The 14,236-nt window shown below is 46.5% G+C and overlaps 1 pseudogene; it reads right to left on the minus strand.

The window, feature by feature from the left end:
- Positions 1–3,094: 3,094 nt before the first annotated feature.
- LOC121835938 lies at positions 3,095–3,712 on the minus strand (annotated as a pseudogene).
- Between the last annotated feature and the right edge of the window lie 10,524 nt (positions 3,713–14,236).

The raw sequence follows: 14,236 nt of genomic DNA on the forward strand, positions 1-14,236 counted from the left end.
CACTCACAGGCACATAAGAAGGAAACAGACTCGCAGCGCTGATTAACAACTCGGTGATATATTTCTTCTTCCTCATATCGTCATCTTCTCCTCCTTCGCCGTGAATGAGAACATTTAAAATTTTTAAACACCAGAAACCAAATAGCCAATACACATTAAAATTAAATAATGAATGAATGATAACTAAAAAGAAATAAAACATACAAAATAAAAAGAAATATTTCTTTTAAGTTTAATTTTTTTCATTGTAATTTATTTTCTAAAAATATTTTTTAACTTTATTTTTTATTTTTTTCCATTTTCTTAGTTTTATTTATTTTTAGCTGTCATTTATTTATTTATTATTTACTTATTAATGTTTATTGGCTATTTGGTTTCTTGTGTTTAAAAATTTAAAATGTTCTCATTAACGGCGAAGGAGAAGATGATGACGATTTGAGGAAGAAGAAATATATCACCGAGTTGTTATACTCTGTTTCAGGGGAGAAAAAGAAGAAGTGCGATCGAAGCAACCTGTTCTTTCTACCATTCGGCAAGCTTTTCAGCATTTATACCCATTAGTGACAGTTAATCGGTATACCACTACCGGCCGCTGTGGCGATGACATCTGTCATCAGCCCCGCTGGCACTGTACCGCACGAACATGCCTCCTCAACAATTCTACGCACCTCCCAACCTGTGGTAATACCAACCGCAGTATCCCATGACTCGGGTTCAAGCCTTGCCCAAACAAGTGCCATACCTCCGAGAAAACGGCGCGCTGATGAATATCAAGAGCCACCTGCTCAAACTATGGAACATCAGCAGTCCATCACCGATGAGGAGACACCTTTCACTGAGGTGATTTACAAGAAGACTCGCAAGGCTGGCATTCCGGTGTTGTTCAAACTCAATGATCCATCCCAGTCGTTCTGGAAGGTCAACCCTAATAAGTTAGCGCAAGAAATCGTCGCAACATCCCAAGAGAAAGTCCTGTCTCAACGAATTGACAAAAATGGAGGACTAACTGTCACTGTGGCGTCCGCCGAAGCAGCGAATAATTTGCTAAAACTAAACGCCCTCGCGGGAATCAAGGTGGATGTCGTTGTACCACAGTCGTACTCGAAAAATCTGGGGAAAATCTGGGGTGTGCCACTTGACTACAGTGATGATCAACTCGGTGAATACCTACGAGACGACGGAGTCATTTCTGCACAACGACAAATGAAGTACACTCGACGGGAAGATGGTCCCGTAACAAAACATCCACTGACAACAGTAATCCTTAAATTTCGTGAAGACCTACAACTACCTGCACGAACCAAACTAGGATTCCACAGCTTCCCCGTGCAAGAACACTGCGAGGCACCAACTCAATGTTACAACTGCCAACGATATGGCCACCTGGCTCGCGACTGCCGCAGCTCCCGTCGCTGCAAGATCTGCGCAGGTCCTCATCACCACAAAGAATGCCCGACACCACGTGAACCGCAATGCGCAAACTGCGGCTCGCGCCATGTATCAACCTATGCAGGCTGTATACGAAAACAGGCGGCGCATGCTGCTAAGAAAAATGAGCTTTTTTATGGCAAACCTACTCCACGGAAAGCTCCAGCTCCTAATCCGGATGTTATTAGGGCAAGTGACAAAATGACCACGCAAAATAAAACATCACGGCCTACCTTTTCCGACGTTCTGCAAGGAATTCCAAGCGGCAGCAACACAACACTAACAGATCACAAGACAAGACAAGGAAGTTCCCACGTCATACCACCAAACCCAAAAGCAACTGCAGATACCGAAGAGGAAGTACCTTCCCATCTGGATAATCGACGCCGTACTAGTTCTAGAACCGCGCATCACATTGAGTCTGCCCATCCAGATCAAGAAAGCAGTGCAAAAGGCATCCTTCACATGTTCCTACCTCTCATGATGGAAGTCATAAAAGAAATCATCAAAGAATACCCGAAAATCGGTTCCAAATCATCCATCAAAGCTCTGTTGGCCATGGAACCACTTCTCAACGGCATTCAATGACTCATCTAACTGAGGTATACGCCACTTCCTTTTTATTACAATGGAATGCACGTCACCTAATGCCAAAACGCAGCGATTTCAAGGATTTTGTCAGTCGCTACAAATTCTCGGTTTTAGCTATCTGTGAAGGCCACGTATCCGAACAATTTCGCCTGCCTGATTACGTGCTATATCCCTCAAACGCTCAGCTCCGTTCCTCAAGAGTAATGTTAGGTATAAGATCCGATCTTTCATCAGTAGAAATTGTGAGTGACATTGATAGTTCTGGAGAATTTGTAGCTTGTAAGGTACGCATTCGTGGCCTGGTACTTAATATTGTTTGCGTATATATACCACCAGGAAGCACAACAGACTTACAACGCCTAGAAGGTCTCATTGCTTCTTTGGATGCACCTTACATACTGTGTGGAGACTTCAATGCACATAGTCCAACCTGGGGCAGCTCTCATACATCAAAGAGAGGATCAATGTTAGACTCAATACTCATTTCAAACAATCTTTGCGTTCTAAACGACGGATCTCCGACATTCCTTAAAGGAGACGGATACACTAGTTGTTTAGACTTGACCATCTGCTCTGCAGGCTTGGTAGCTCAGGCCAATTGGTATACCGACTGCGACACCAGGGGAAGCGATCATCTACCTATCTATATAAGTCACACAAAATTACATCCATTTGTGAAACATAGACATACAGTTTTAACTGACTGGTCCAAGTTCCGTGCACTGAACGCTGACTCAATGACAAATTTGAAGACACTAGATGATTTCGTTTCTGGGATAAAAATTAACCTTGAGAAATCATCACAAACGTTAAAAGTCCCTCAAGGACATCTAGGGGTAGATCCTGAGTACCAGAAATTGCGTGCTCAACGCCGACAGGCGGAACGAAAAGCTCGAAGGAGCGGAATACTTGAAGATCAAATGAAAGCCCGACGAATTCAGACGAAAACAAAACACGAGCTCGAATATTTGGGAAAACGCCGATGGAAGAGTCTTTGGGATTCAATATTACCGAACACCCCGGAAATACAAGCATGGCGCATAGTTCGCTCATTAAAATCGCCGGTGTTACAACGCCAACCATTGCGCGCGCTGGCACTTCATCGAGGTGTTAGCGATATGAATATAGCCGAAGAATTTTGCAGAGCAGTGACGCAACACGTTTCTACAGCCATAGCAAACACGGATCAGAAAACCCCATCCCCGCGGCTATCAACAGCTCACAACCATATCATGAATTTGCCATTTAACAAAAGTGAACTGAAATGGGCATTGAGAAAGCTCAGGCGAAAAAGTGCCCCAGGACCAGATGGTATCACTCCGGCTGCACTAACGAATATTGGGAAGCACGCAATGCCCTTTTTACTGGATATGTATAACCAATGCTGGGCTAGTGGTTATATACCCCTTGCCTGGAAAGAAGCAATTTTAGTGCCTGTTTTAAAACCTGGAAAATCCCCTCTAAGCATCTCATCTTTTCGTCCAGTGAGCCTCACCAGCGTGCTGATGAAGACGATGGAACATATGGTCTTACAGCGACTAAATTGGTGGTTAGATTCCAGTGGAATATTGCCGTTCCAAATGACCGGTTTTAGGCGGAATATGTCAGCTATAGATTCTGTACTCGATCTCGTGACCTGTGTAGAACACGAACGCAGCATTCACAAAATCACAGTAGCAGTGTTTCTAGACATTCAGCGGGCATTTGACACTGTTAGCCACTGCCATGTTATCGGACAGCTTCAGCGACTAGAAGTAAGTGACCACCTAGTGAACTGGATGAGTGATTTCCTCCATGATCGATCGGTGTACGCACGGACGCCCAATGGTTTTACATCAAAGCACTATGTTTCACAAGGAGTTCCTCAAGGAAGCGTATTAAGTCCCACATTATTTAACCTTGTATTGACAGAACTTCCTGGTCTATTACCAGATAATGTATCAATTTCCATGTATGCTGATGACATATCTATTTGGTCATCAGATGCTAATCCCAGTGCAATTCAGACTCGTCTCCAAACTTCACTTTTAATAATTGAACAATTTCTCATTGAACGAGGTATGTCGATTTCTACTGAGAAATCTGCGGTCCTTCCATTTACACGACGAAGACTCAATAACCTTGAACTCACGCTTGGAGGGAAACCTTTGCCTTTGGTGAAGGCTCATCGTTTCCTAGGGGTGTACATTGACCGGAACCTGTCTTGGACAGCTCATGTAAAATATTTAGAAAGAAAAATTACGCCATACATCAATATCTTACGCTGCTGCTCTGGAACCAGATGGGGTGGCTCTTCGAAAGCACTTTTAACTCTCCACGGAGCACTCGTTACACAGTCCCTTTCGTATTCACTTCCAGCATTATGTGGGCTCTCCCGGACTCTTGAAGCGCGACTCAAACATCTGATAGCCCGCAGCCTCCGAATCTGCTTGGGAGTACCAAGAGCCGCAGCAAGCTCCTTGGTGGTTGCAGAAGCTCACGCCCTCACAATACCGATTCTACGTGAACGGGAAACTCTCCGACATTTCATTCGCCTTCTTACACGACATCATGATCACCCACTCGTTGCAACTATCCGCCGTAGGACATTTTCCAGTGTACATAAGGTAATAATGGCTAATGCAGATATAGTTCCCGCAAACTTCGCACTCCCATTTGAACCTCCAGCTGCGCTTTGGACATTTTACTCTGCAAATATTTCTACATCAGTACCTGGAGTTGTGAAAAAATCGACTTTAAACCAAACCACGCTGAAGCAAATGACACTTTCAATGCTTTCTGAAGCCCCGGAGGACGTTACTGCGGTCTACACGGATGGGTCAACAAGCGATTTATCATCTACAGCAGCATTTATAATTCCATCTTTAAATATAGAAAAAAGCTTCTTACTTTCACACAAGACAAGCTCAACTAACACAGAACTATTTGCTATTTTGCAAGCGGTTCTCTACTTTACTCAGAAAACAAGTATTACCAGTTGGACTCTCTACACGGATTCAATGAGCGCACTGAACATGATAAAATACATATCACCAACAAGTTCATCTATTGCCATTAATATTTGTTTCCACCTCTCGAGAGCTATTGAAACTGGACATAAAATTCATTTTCAATGGATCCCTGCACATTGTGGCATTCAAGGAAATGAAGCGGCCGATCGGGCAGCCAAAAATGCCCACAATATAAATACCAAGACTGCAATTACTTTCACGAAAGGAGACATATTAAACCTGCTCAGAAGGACATCAAGGAAAAGATCCGAGGCTACTTGTTATAAAGACGCTCCTCAAAACTCCCACCTCGAACGGATTGACCCTAACTTAAAATTTTGGATGCCAAGAAACATTTCAAGAGCTTCTGAAACATTGATACACAGACTTCGATTAGGTGTTCCTTTTGGACAACACTTCCTACATCGAATACGACAAGTTACCTCCCCTTTGTGCACCACATGTGACGAAATAGACGATGCAGAACACGTACTAATCAACTGCCGAAGGTACACAGATGAACGAGACCATCTTCGAGAACGAATGTCTACTATCGATAACCGCCCATTGTCCCTCACAACACTCCTTGGTCCATGGAACACACGAAGGACCCAACAAACTGTGATCGGGTATCTTGTAGATTATCTGGAGGACACAAAGTTAAGTGAGAACTATTGACAACAACAAATTTCATATAGTGTACGCTCCTGGCATGCCGTCACTGTGCTGCGGCCTATTTTTGGAAGGGACAGGACACCGTTCTAGAGGCTGCCGGTCCGAGGACAAGGTGGATACCTCCTCATAGTGAGGACGGTTGCTTAGTCCACGGACGGTGCCTCCCACCAGGGATGGTCGGACGTACTGTGACGTCGGGTTTTCGATATTGTAAATATGTAAATGATTATTTTATTGCATATATATATGCATGTATGTGCGTGTACGTGTATGTATGCGTGTATGTGTGTATGTATATATATATATATATGTATATATGTGTATATATGTATATGTATGTATGTATGTGTATGTATGTATGTACATAATTTTTTTTTTTTGTAAAATTTATATGCTGCTTGTAATTTCAATCAATGGTCTGGAGTAGCCGGCGCTGGTTCTGCAGCTGCTAAAATCTCCACTTTGAACGTTTTGTTTTAATAAAGATCTATTCTCTCTCTATACTCTGTTTCAGCTTGTGTTGTACCGCAGGAAAGGCTACAAGCGCGAGCTCCTTGCTCTATGGCACATCGCGGCGGCACAAGCTCTCGTGCACCAAGGGCAGCTGCCAACGCTCTGAGCTCGCGCTTCTAGCCTTCGCTGCGGTACAACATAAGGAGAAACGGAGTGCAGTCAGCGCTGCGAGTCTGTATATCCGCGCTGTTCCATTCAAATTGATGATGGCAGCAATGCAAGGCAGTGACAAAGGTTAGTGTGTTTTTTAAATCTAGTACTTCTTCGAAATGGCGGAAAGCAATGAACGGCAATTTCGGCGCGAAAGATGCCGGCGCGTAAACGAATGCTTCGAGCTTTTCAACTGTGCGAAAGTAGACTCGGTACCAAGGGTATCTTCCTCGCCGAACATTAATTGTGATTTTTTTCTAGACCATCGTAGCTTTCTGCCGTGACTTTCATCACAAATCAGTGTTTTAGGATCAGTGAAATCAAATGTTGAGTGCGCCAACAAAGCTGACGTGGAGACCATCATCAAAGTATGGCTGCGCCACGCTAAAGAGAAACTGAAAAAGCTGCAGTCAAAGGCCGGAGGTGTTCGACATAATGGTAAGTTTCTCACATTACCTGTTTTGTTATTAATGCTTATGAAATTGTTTTTTTTTTTTTTGTAGATCCCGCTGAATATTCGGACTAGTGCTGGCCAAGATGCGAAGCCAGACTGCACGTCTGGTGCAGACATTGAAAAAAGTCATGTATAACATTTGCTCTCCAATAAAGTATTTCTTGAACAATTACCTTTGTTTGCAATAATGAATGGCACGATCATGCTCATAGTTCCAGGCTAAGAACATAGCGCAAGGAAATACGCAGAGGAGAAAGCCGACGGGATGCTGGAGGTGAGAGGTTTTCTTCTCTTCAGCATTCCGCCAGCTTTCTTCCTCCTTTCCTTTCCCTGTGTTCTTAGCCTCTCACTGACTAGTAATCTAGAATTAGTGTGTGAATTTCTCTTTCAAATAGTGCACAACAATGCATTTTTTTTTCTGCAGGCAGCTCTTGCAGGCATCTTCAGGTTCAAAATCCAGTTGGAGAAAACCTAGAAACAATAAAAATTAAAGCATCCTAACAGCTCAGTGAACAGCTGCACCTGCAGTGCATTGTCCTAAAAATGTACTAAAAAAATCCTTGGCTGCCCTCCAGAGGACGTTCTAAGGATGTCCTGAGGCCGGACAATAGGACGTTTTTAGGATGTTTCCAGGAGCATTTGAGGACATCCTCAGGACATCATAATGTCCTCAAAAGGTTGTCCTGAGGACATCCTGGGGATGTCCAAGTGTTGTCTGAGACCACACACTCCGACACAACATGCACGTTCGTCTCTCGGTCGTCGCAGTTCGGGCGCTGATCGGCGCGAGACATGCCCCACCGAAGTAGCCAATCTTGTGTGGGAACCACTCCCCAGCCGCGCTACCTCTCGAAGTCTCGCAGGTGTCCTGGAAGGTTGGAGGACGTGAGGCGGACCCATGGGAACAAATACGAGATACCGATCTGCACGGGAGTGAGCTGTGGTTCCAACAGGGTTTGGGCGAGGCGTGATGCTGGTGTTGTCGTGATGTCCAATTGTGCCGCCTGCTCCACGAGGTGGCGGTGCAATTGAAGCGCTTTCCAGTGCGCCGGGGACGTGGGCAGCGCGGACGTGCCATCCACGCAGGGGAAGCCCCATCCTCCCTTCTCGCGCGGGAGGGAGAGCACTTGACGAGTGACGGGCTCGGTCTTCTCCATCCAGAAGAATCTGGACAGAGAACTTCGCACTTCTCTGATTAAGCTTCGCGGTGGCACCTCCACCTGCGCTAGGTACCAGAGACGACCGCAGAGCACCGATTGGGCCAGGTACCGGCGCTCGGCCATAAGGAGAGCGTAGTCGCGGGCGCGATCCACATTTGCCGTGATGTCGCGCGCAACGCGGGTCTACATCTCGGGCGAGATTCCAATTGGGTTGTACGTTACGCCTAGGATATCTTCACCACACCAGTCGCCGGGAGCGGGGAGGCTGGGTCTGGTGGCCGGCTGGCCCACAACGCTCTGCTCTTTTGCTCGTTGAGGGCTTTGAGGGTGAGCCGTACGTCGTGAAGTACTGTAGCGCCGCGCCAAGGTCGTCAGAGTCGCGTAGGTACAATATGATGTATCATCGTGCTGGAAGCGTTCCTCACAAATATAAGCGTCTTTGGCACTGTGTATGCAACTAACTTGTCAATCATGCCCATCTCCACGGATCTCTTACAAATATATTGTTCTTTTTGCGTATTTTAAAACAGTAAACTTATTTTTCAGTGCCTCGAAGCACAGCATGTGGTGGTGGTAAGAAGATGTGCGCTTGTTTTACCTGTGTGTGGATAGCAAAATCTCGGTATACAAGAAACGTCTCCATAAAGCTTCCCGTCACACGCGAATTTTCATTGGCTCACCAAGAACGGAGGTGTCAAGGAGAGCTTGCTAATTTCACGGACCAATATGACGACCACACGGGGCGCTTGGCGCTACTTTCCCAGGATTCAGTGACCTTAGGCTGACCTGGCTATGGTGGAAGTGAGCCGAACAGAAAATCGTTAGCAAGCAACTTGTTCATGACGCCGATGGCACCGGTACCTACCGGTACCCAGAGCCGGTACCCTGTGCGTGGTGCCATCGGGGGGCGTACTATGGCAACACGCTTGTAAGGGCGTCCTGCACGAGCACGCGGAGTGCGAGACGCTCGTGCCCCGTGCGCTCGCGCACAACACTTGAGACGCTTCACGCCACGACCCTTCGAGCAGAAATGCACCGGTAGCCTGCTACCGCCACTTTTTCGTCATGAAGCGGCTGCACCTGGAACTACCCAAGAATGCGGAGCGCTCGGTACACCTAGAGCCACTCTATATGGCAGCGTAGCTGCCAGAGTAGCGACACGACGCAAAATTATCTAGATACACGACGTCAGAAGCGCCTATAGTGATCTCCATTTTGGGCCTGGGGGGTTTCTATGGTAACCGCACTGCTAGCGACGCCGGGCGGCAACCTTTATCTAGTTGATATCTCCATTCGTTAATTGAAAAGTGGTAAAAGACCTAAAGGAGGCTTTGCATGGCGGTACGGCACGGGTCTCTGGAGGAGCGGTGCCTGTTTCTTCTGTGAAATGAGACGGTTTGCAGCGTGCACGGACAAGGCGAGTGGTTTTCTGCGCCGCCGGGATGGCGGCGGCTTCGTGGGACGAACGTACCGTCTGTGTACTTTCGGACTTCGCTCCTATGGAACAAAATCCGATTACGCCGGCCACGACAGGACGATATCCTTGGGACATGACTGCTGCTCGACTGCCCTATAGTAAGAGAATGTATGCTTAGCACCATAATTCTTCAAGACCCAATCATTCATTCAAGATGACATTACTTCACCGACTGGCGGGGAGCGACGTCGACGACGGTATCACCCTCGTTTTGGGCGATGAACAGTCGACGGGGTTAAACCAAGAAGGACAGCACGGTGGTCTACATGAGGATTGTTAACGCCATCAAAAGAGACGGACGCCGAGTATGAGGTTTTCTTGCCGACAGGCCATGTGGTCGTCCGGAAGTTTGCCGGCGTGCAAAATGTCAATATTTTTATCTGGTGTAGCACGCAGACCCGTGTTAAAGGGGCCATGAAATGATTCTTTAACTACTTCTTCCTTAGCTTTAATCCTCAACTCAAAAGAGAACAGTGGAATCGCGCGGTCGGGACATGCTAGGGCACCGGTGCGATGACCCCAAGCTTCCACCGTGTTTTTTTAAGCACACCATGGAACTTGTCAATCGCAAGTGCACTCATGTGCACTCATTGGCCACGAACGCGAATTCAAATATTTATCGACTAATTGATTGATGACGAGCGAGTGACGCAGTTTTCGTGTCAGATGTGTGAGCTGGGGTCGGCTGACGTCATTTTAGCTTTCGGAGGCATTGCAAAGAGGATATTTAGAACCATACACACATGATGATAGCATCATAGCACACGGACACTAATGAGTACAAAAGGGGCCCAGCTACAGAAAATAAATATTACACTCGTAAAAAATAATTTTCTGTAACTTGTTAATTACAAAGACAAACACACCTCTGAGCATATAAATTTAATAGTGTGTGTTGATGCATTCTTCTAGAGCAGGCATGGGCGTACCAACCGGGGGGGCAAGGGGGGCACTTGCCCCCTCAGTTCTCAGAGTGGGGGGGCAAGGCATGCGTTTTGCCCCCCCTGAAACGGCCGCCACTGGGCAGAGCAGACACAGGCCGGCGGCGCCCAAGGAATACCAAGGGCACTGCCCCCCGACCCGCGCGGGCATATTTTTAACGCGCAGGCGATACAAACCCTAGCAACGGTGCTCACGCACGCCGGATTGGCTGGTTTGTGGAGCCTTGCCCCACGAACAAGGCTACACGGTAACCTAACGGAATCCATCCGCGAGACATGTGCCGGACGGGCCGTCCAGACCAGGACGTAGGCCCTTACACAAAATAAAGTTTTGCTTGCTTGCTTGGAGATAGGCGCTGCCGCCGTCAACATAGGCAGCGGATGCAATGCGAGTTTCCGAAGAGGTAGCGTAACTTAGTGGTGAGATGTCTGCCTTATACGTGTCAGACCCGGGTTCTATTTATGCTGTGGGCCGGCTTACTTCTTTTTATTTTTTTTCTCGAACCTTTTTGTTTTGTCGAGGCATTTGGCGATATTTACATTTCTTTTTTACCATTAACACTAAGAAAACGAATGTTGTTGACGAAACATCGCTAAACTAAATCGTATCGACTCTATTTACGGAAGTGCATGGGGGGCAGCGGGGCTTGGGTTGCCGACCGGACGCCGCAAAGCGGCGTGTACGGGGGGTGGGGGGGGGGGGGGGGGGGTGGGGGGGGGGGGGGCTAGGTGGGTTAATAGATTTGTAATTAGCAGCCGCACACCGTCACCGCGAAGCGGCGTGAACGCAGGCGCGGGGGTGGGTTAACGCGCTTCGAGTGATACACGAGCAGCCCATCCGGCGTGAGCGTCGTTGTTAGGGGTTCTATCGCCTGCACCGTAAAAGGAGCAGTGTGTGCACCTCCTGTAGTGGGCAAGAATTCCTACACTGGAGAGAAGCGGGGACAATCCCTTTCTTCAAATGCGTCAAGTCTCCTTGAGCTTCGGAATACAAAGAAACGCCACTATTCGGAGCTAATCCCACAGTTACTCGACCTCTCTTGCGTCGTGTCTGTTCGCTCCCCGCGCCTCGTAGCAGTGTTGTTGCAGTGGGGGGGCTCGTTAAAATTTTGGGGTTTTTTGGACTATCTAAATCACTTTCTTCCTTCCCATCCCCCCCCCCCCCCCCCTTTTCTACTCCGCATGCTTCCCCTTCTGCAAATATCAGCTGACCTTCCGACATCTTTTCTGTGTTGATAGGCAAAACAACCACTAAAATTAGAAAGTAATTTGTAATTTGAGTGGAAGTCACTCGGAAAAGTAGTTAAAGTAAACTACGAATTACTAGAATATAAATGTAATTAAAAGTTACTAAACTACCCAGAAAAGTAGTTAAACTACAGTAACTTGAGTAAAGTAGTTGAACTACGTACAAGTCTGGCCCGGCAGGCGCTCTGCGTAAGGGTTTTCACCTATCTGCCTAGCCCCGCACACCATCACATGGGCCAAGAAAGCTGTAGTTTTACTGCAGAGGAGAAATCAGCAGGGTCCAAGATGGTGACAATTGAGGATGGGGGACTGTTCCAGTGGCTGATGGCTTGAGAAAGGAATGAGCAATTGAAAGCGTTAGTAGAGTCAGAAATGTGCTTGATGGTGCAGACGTTGTTGAGGCGAGAAGATGTTCGGTCGGGGGGTAATAACAAAGTGGTTTTGAGGTCGGGAATGTGGTAGTAGATTTTGTGAATAAAGCACAGCTGAGAGACTTTTCTGCGAAGCTGCAAAGAGGACATGGTTAGTTCAGTTTTTAGCGCTGAGACACTGAAAAAAAAAGTCATAAGTGGATGAAATGAAGCGAGCAGCTCTGTTCTGAACTGCCTCTACAGGGTATTGCTGAGGTACAGTCGATGGGTATTCCAGATGGTTGAAGCATATTCTATTTTTGGTCTGACGTACGTGTCCAAGGTTAGCTTACGAACAAAGGGTGGAGCCCTTTTTAAGTTACGTCTGCTTAGTCCAAGAGTTCCAGATGAATCGGCAGTAATGACTTCAATGTGGTTATTTTAGGGAAGGTCAGATGTTAGTCTTACACTAAGGTATTTATACACAGTAGCGGTCTCAATCAGATCGGAGTACAAGAAGTAATTAAATGACAGTGTTTTTTTTTCTTGGTGAAGTGGATTAGTTTGCGTTTATACTTGTTTAATGACATAATCCACTCTTTGCACCAATTGTTAATTTTCTCTAGATCTTCCTGAAGCTGGTTATTATTTTGCACACAAGTGACTTTGTTATGGATGACGCAGTCGTCGGCGAAAAAGCGGTTTTTTGAAGAAATCCCAATGGGGATGTCATTAATAAATATTAAAAAGAGTAAGGGCCCAAGTACGAACCCCAGGGGAACACCAGGAGATACATTTATTAAGGAAGATTCATGATCATCATGGACGTGACCTGTACACGGGAAAAAGGAAAGTCACGAATCTATGCAAACGGTTATTTGGTCGAGGCAAAAAGATGATAGCTTAGAAAGAAGGCGTTGATAAAAAACACGGCCGAACGCTTTGGAAAAAAAAAAAAAAAAAAAACTGCGTCAGTTTTTTCATTTTAAGGTTCAAGGTTCAAGGTTAGTGTGCAAGTCATGGATGAAGTCGCAGAGTTGTGTTTCGCAGGAAAGTACAGTCTCCGGCGATATGAAAGACCCACTGAGAGCGCGTGGCCGAGGCGGTGGCTGGTGGGGGCGCTGCGAGCGCTCCGGGCAGTTCCATTCTGGTTCGAGGGGAGGACGCTCATTCGGCACTCGGCACAAACTGATAAGCGCCTTTCGCTTTATCTGAGCCCGAGTGAGCGTCCTCCCCTCGAAGCAGAATGGAATTGCCCGGAGGGCTCGCAGCGCCCCCGCCAGCCACCGCCTCGGCCACGCGCTCCCAGTGGGTCTTTCATATTGCCGGAGCGTGTACCTTTTTGAAAACCGTGCTGCTGTTTAAAGAAAAGAAATGGGATGATAGGTGCCTCATGATATTGGAGTAGAGGATATGCTCAAGTAGTTTGCAAGAAATTGAAGTCAATGAATCAGGGCGATAATTAGATGCGGAAGAGCGGCTGCCCTGTTTAAAGACTGGGAATTACCCTTCCCACCTTTTGGTCAGATGGAAGGCACCTTTGAGATAAGGACTGAATAAAGATAAGTTTTAAATACTCACTCGAAATAACACTGGTGTTTCTTTTAAATTTTAGAGTTGATGTTATCGGTTCCAGCGGACGAAGTAAGTTTTAGTTTATCAATCAATGTTATAATACCGGCGGAGTTAACGTTAATAGGGTGCATGCGCTCGTAAAGCTCTTCAGGCAGAGTGGGGACGGAGTCCAAGCACTCGTTAGTAAACACTGATGAAAAATATTCGTTAAACACAGAACTATCATGGTCGACGTTGCACATCCGACCATTCCTAACTCTCCCCATCTTCCTAAACGTCCGTGTGTGTCCGAACACCAGAAACCGGAATTTTAAAGGTTAAAAACGGCACGTTGCGAATATGGAACGCGTACTTTCATGCAAAGCTGACGTCAAGTGACTCAAATCGAAAAACATGCATATTTACAATATTGTTATCTCTTCTGGTGAAGGCTCAGCAACTGTTGCATCCGTTTTCGCGCACGAAACGGCGACTACCAGAGAAAGTAAGAGCGCAGTGATTGCCTTTATTTTAACAATGTAAACACACTTGCAGGCGTGCGCTGATGAAGCCTCAAAATCAAAGCTCTCGTAGTGTGATTCGTGACTGTGCCGGCTACTACCCAACCTCGTTGTCACGCCACTTTCTGGAAGCATACACCGAAATTAGAAGTAAACACACAAAAGCGACATCGATACAATTATC

This window comes from Ixodes scapularis, unplaced genomic scaffold, assembly GCF_016920785.2.
Source record: "Ixodes scapularis isolate PalLabHiFi unplaced genomic scaffold, ASM1692078v2 PGA_scaffold1__304_contigs__length_218370807, whole genome shotgun sequence".
NCBI classification, from domain to species: domain Eukaryota; kingdom Metazoa; phylum Arthropoda; class Arachnida; order Ixodida; family Ixodidae; genus Ixodes; species Ixodes scapularis.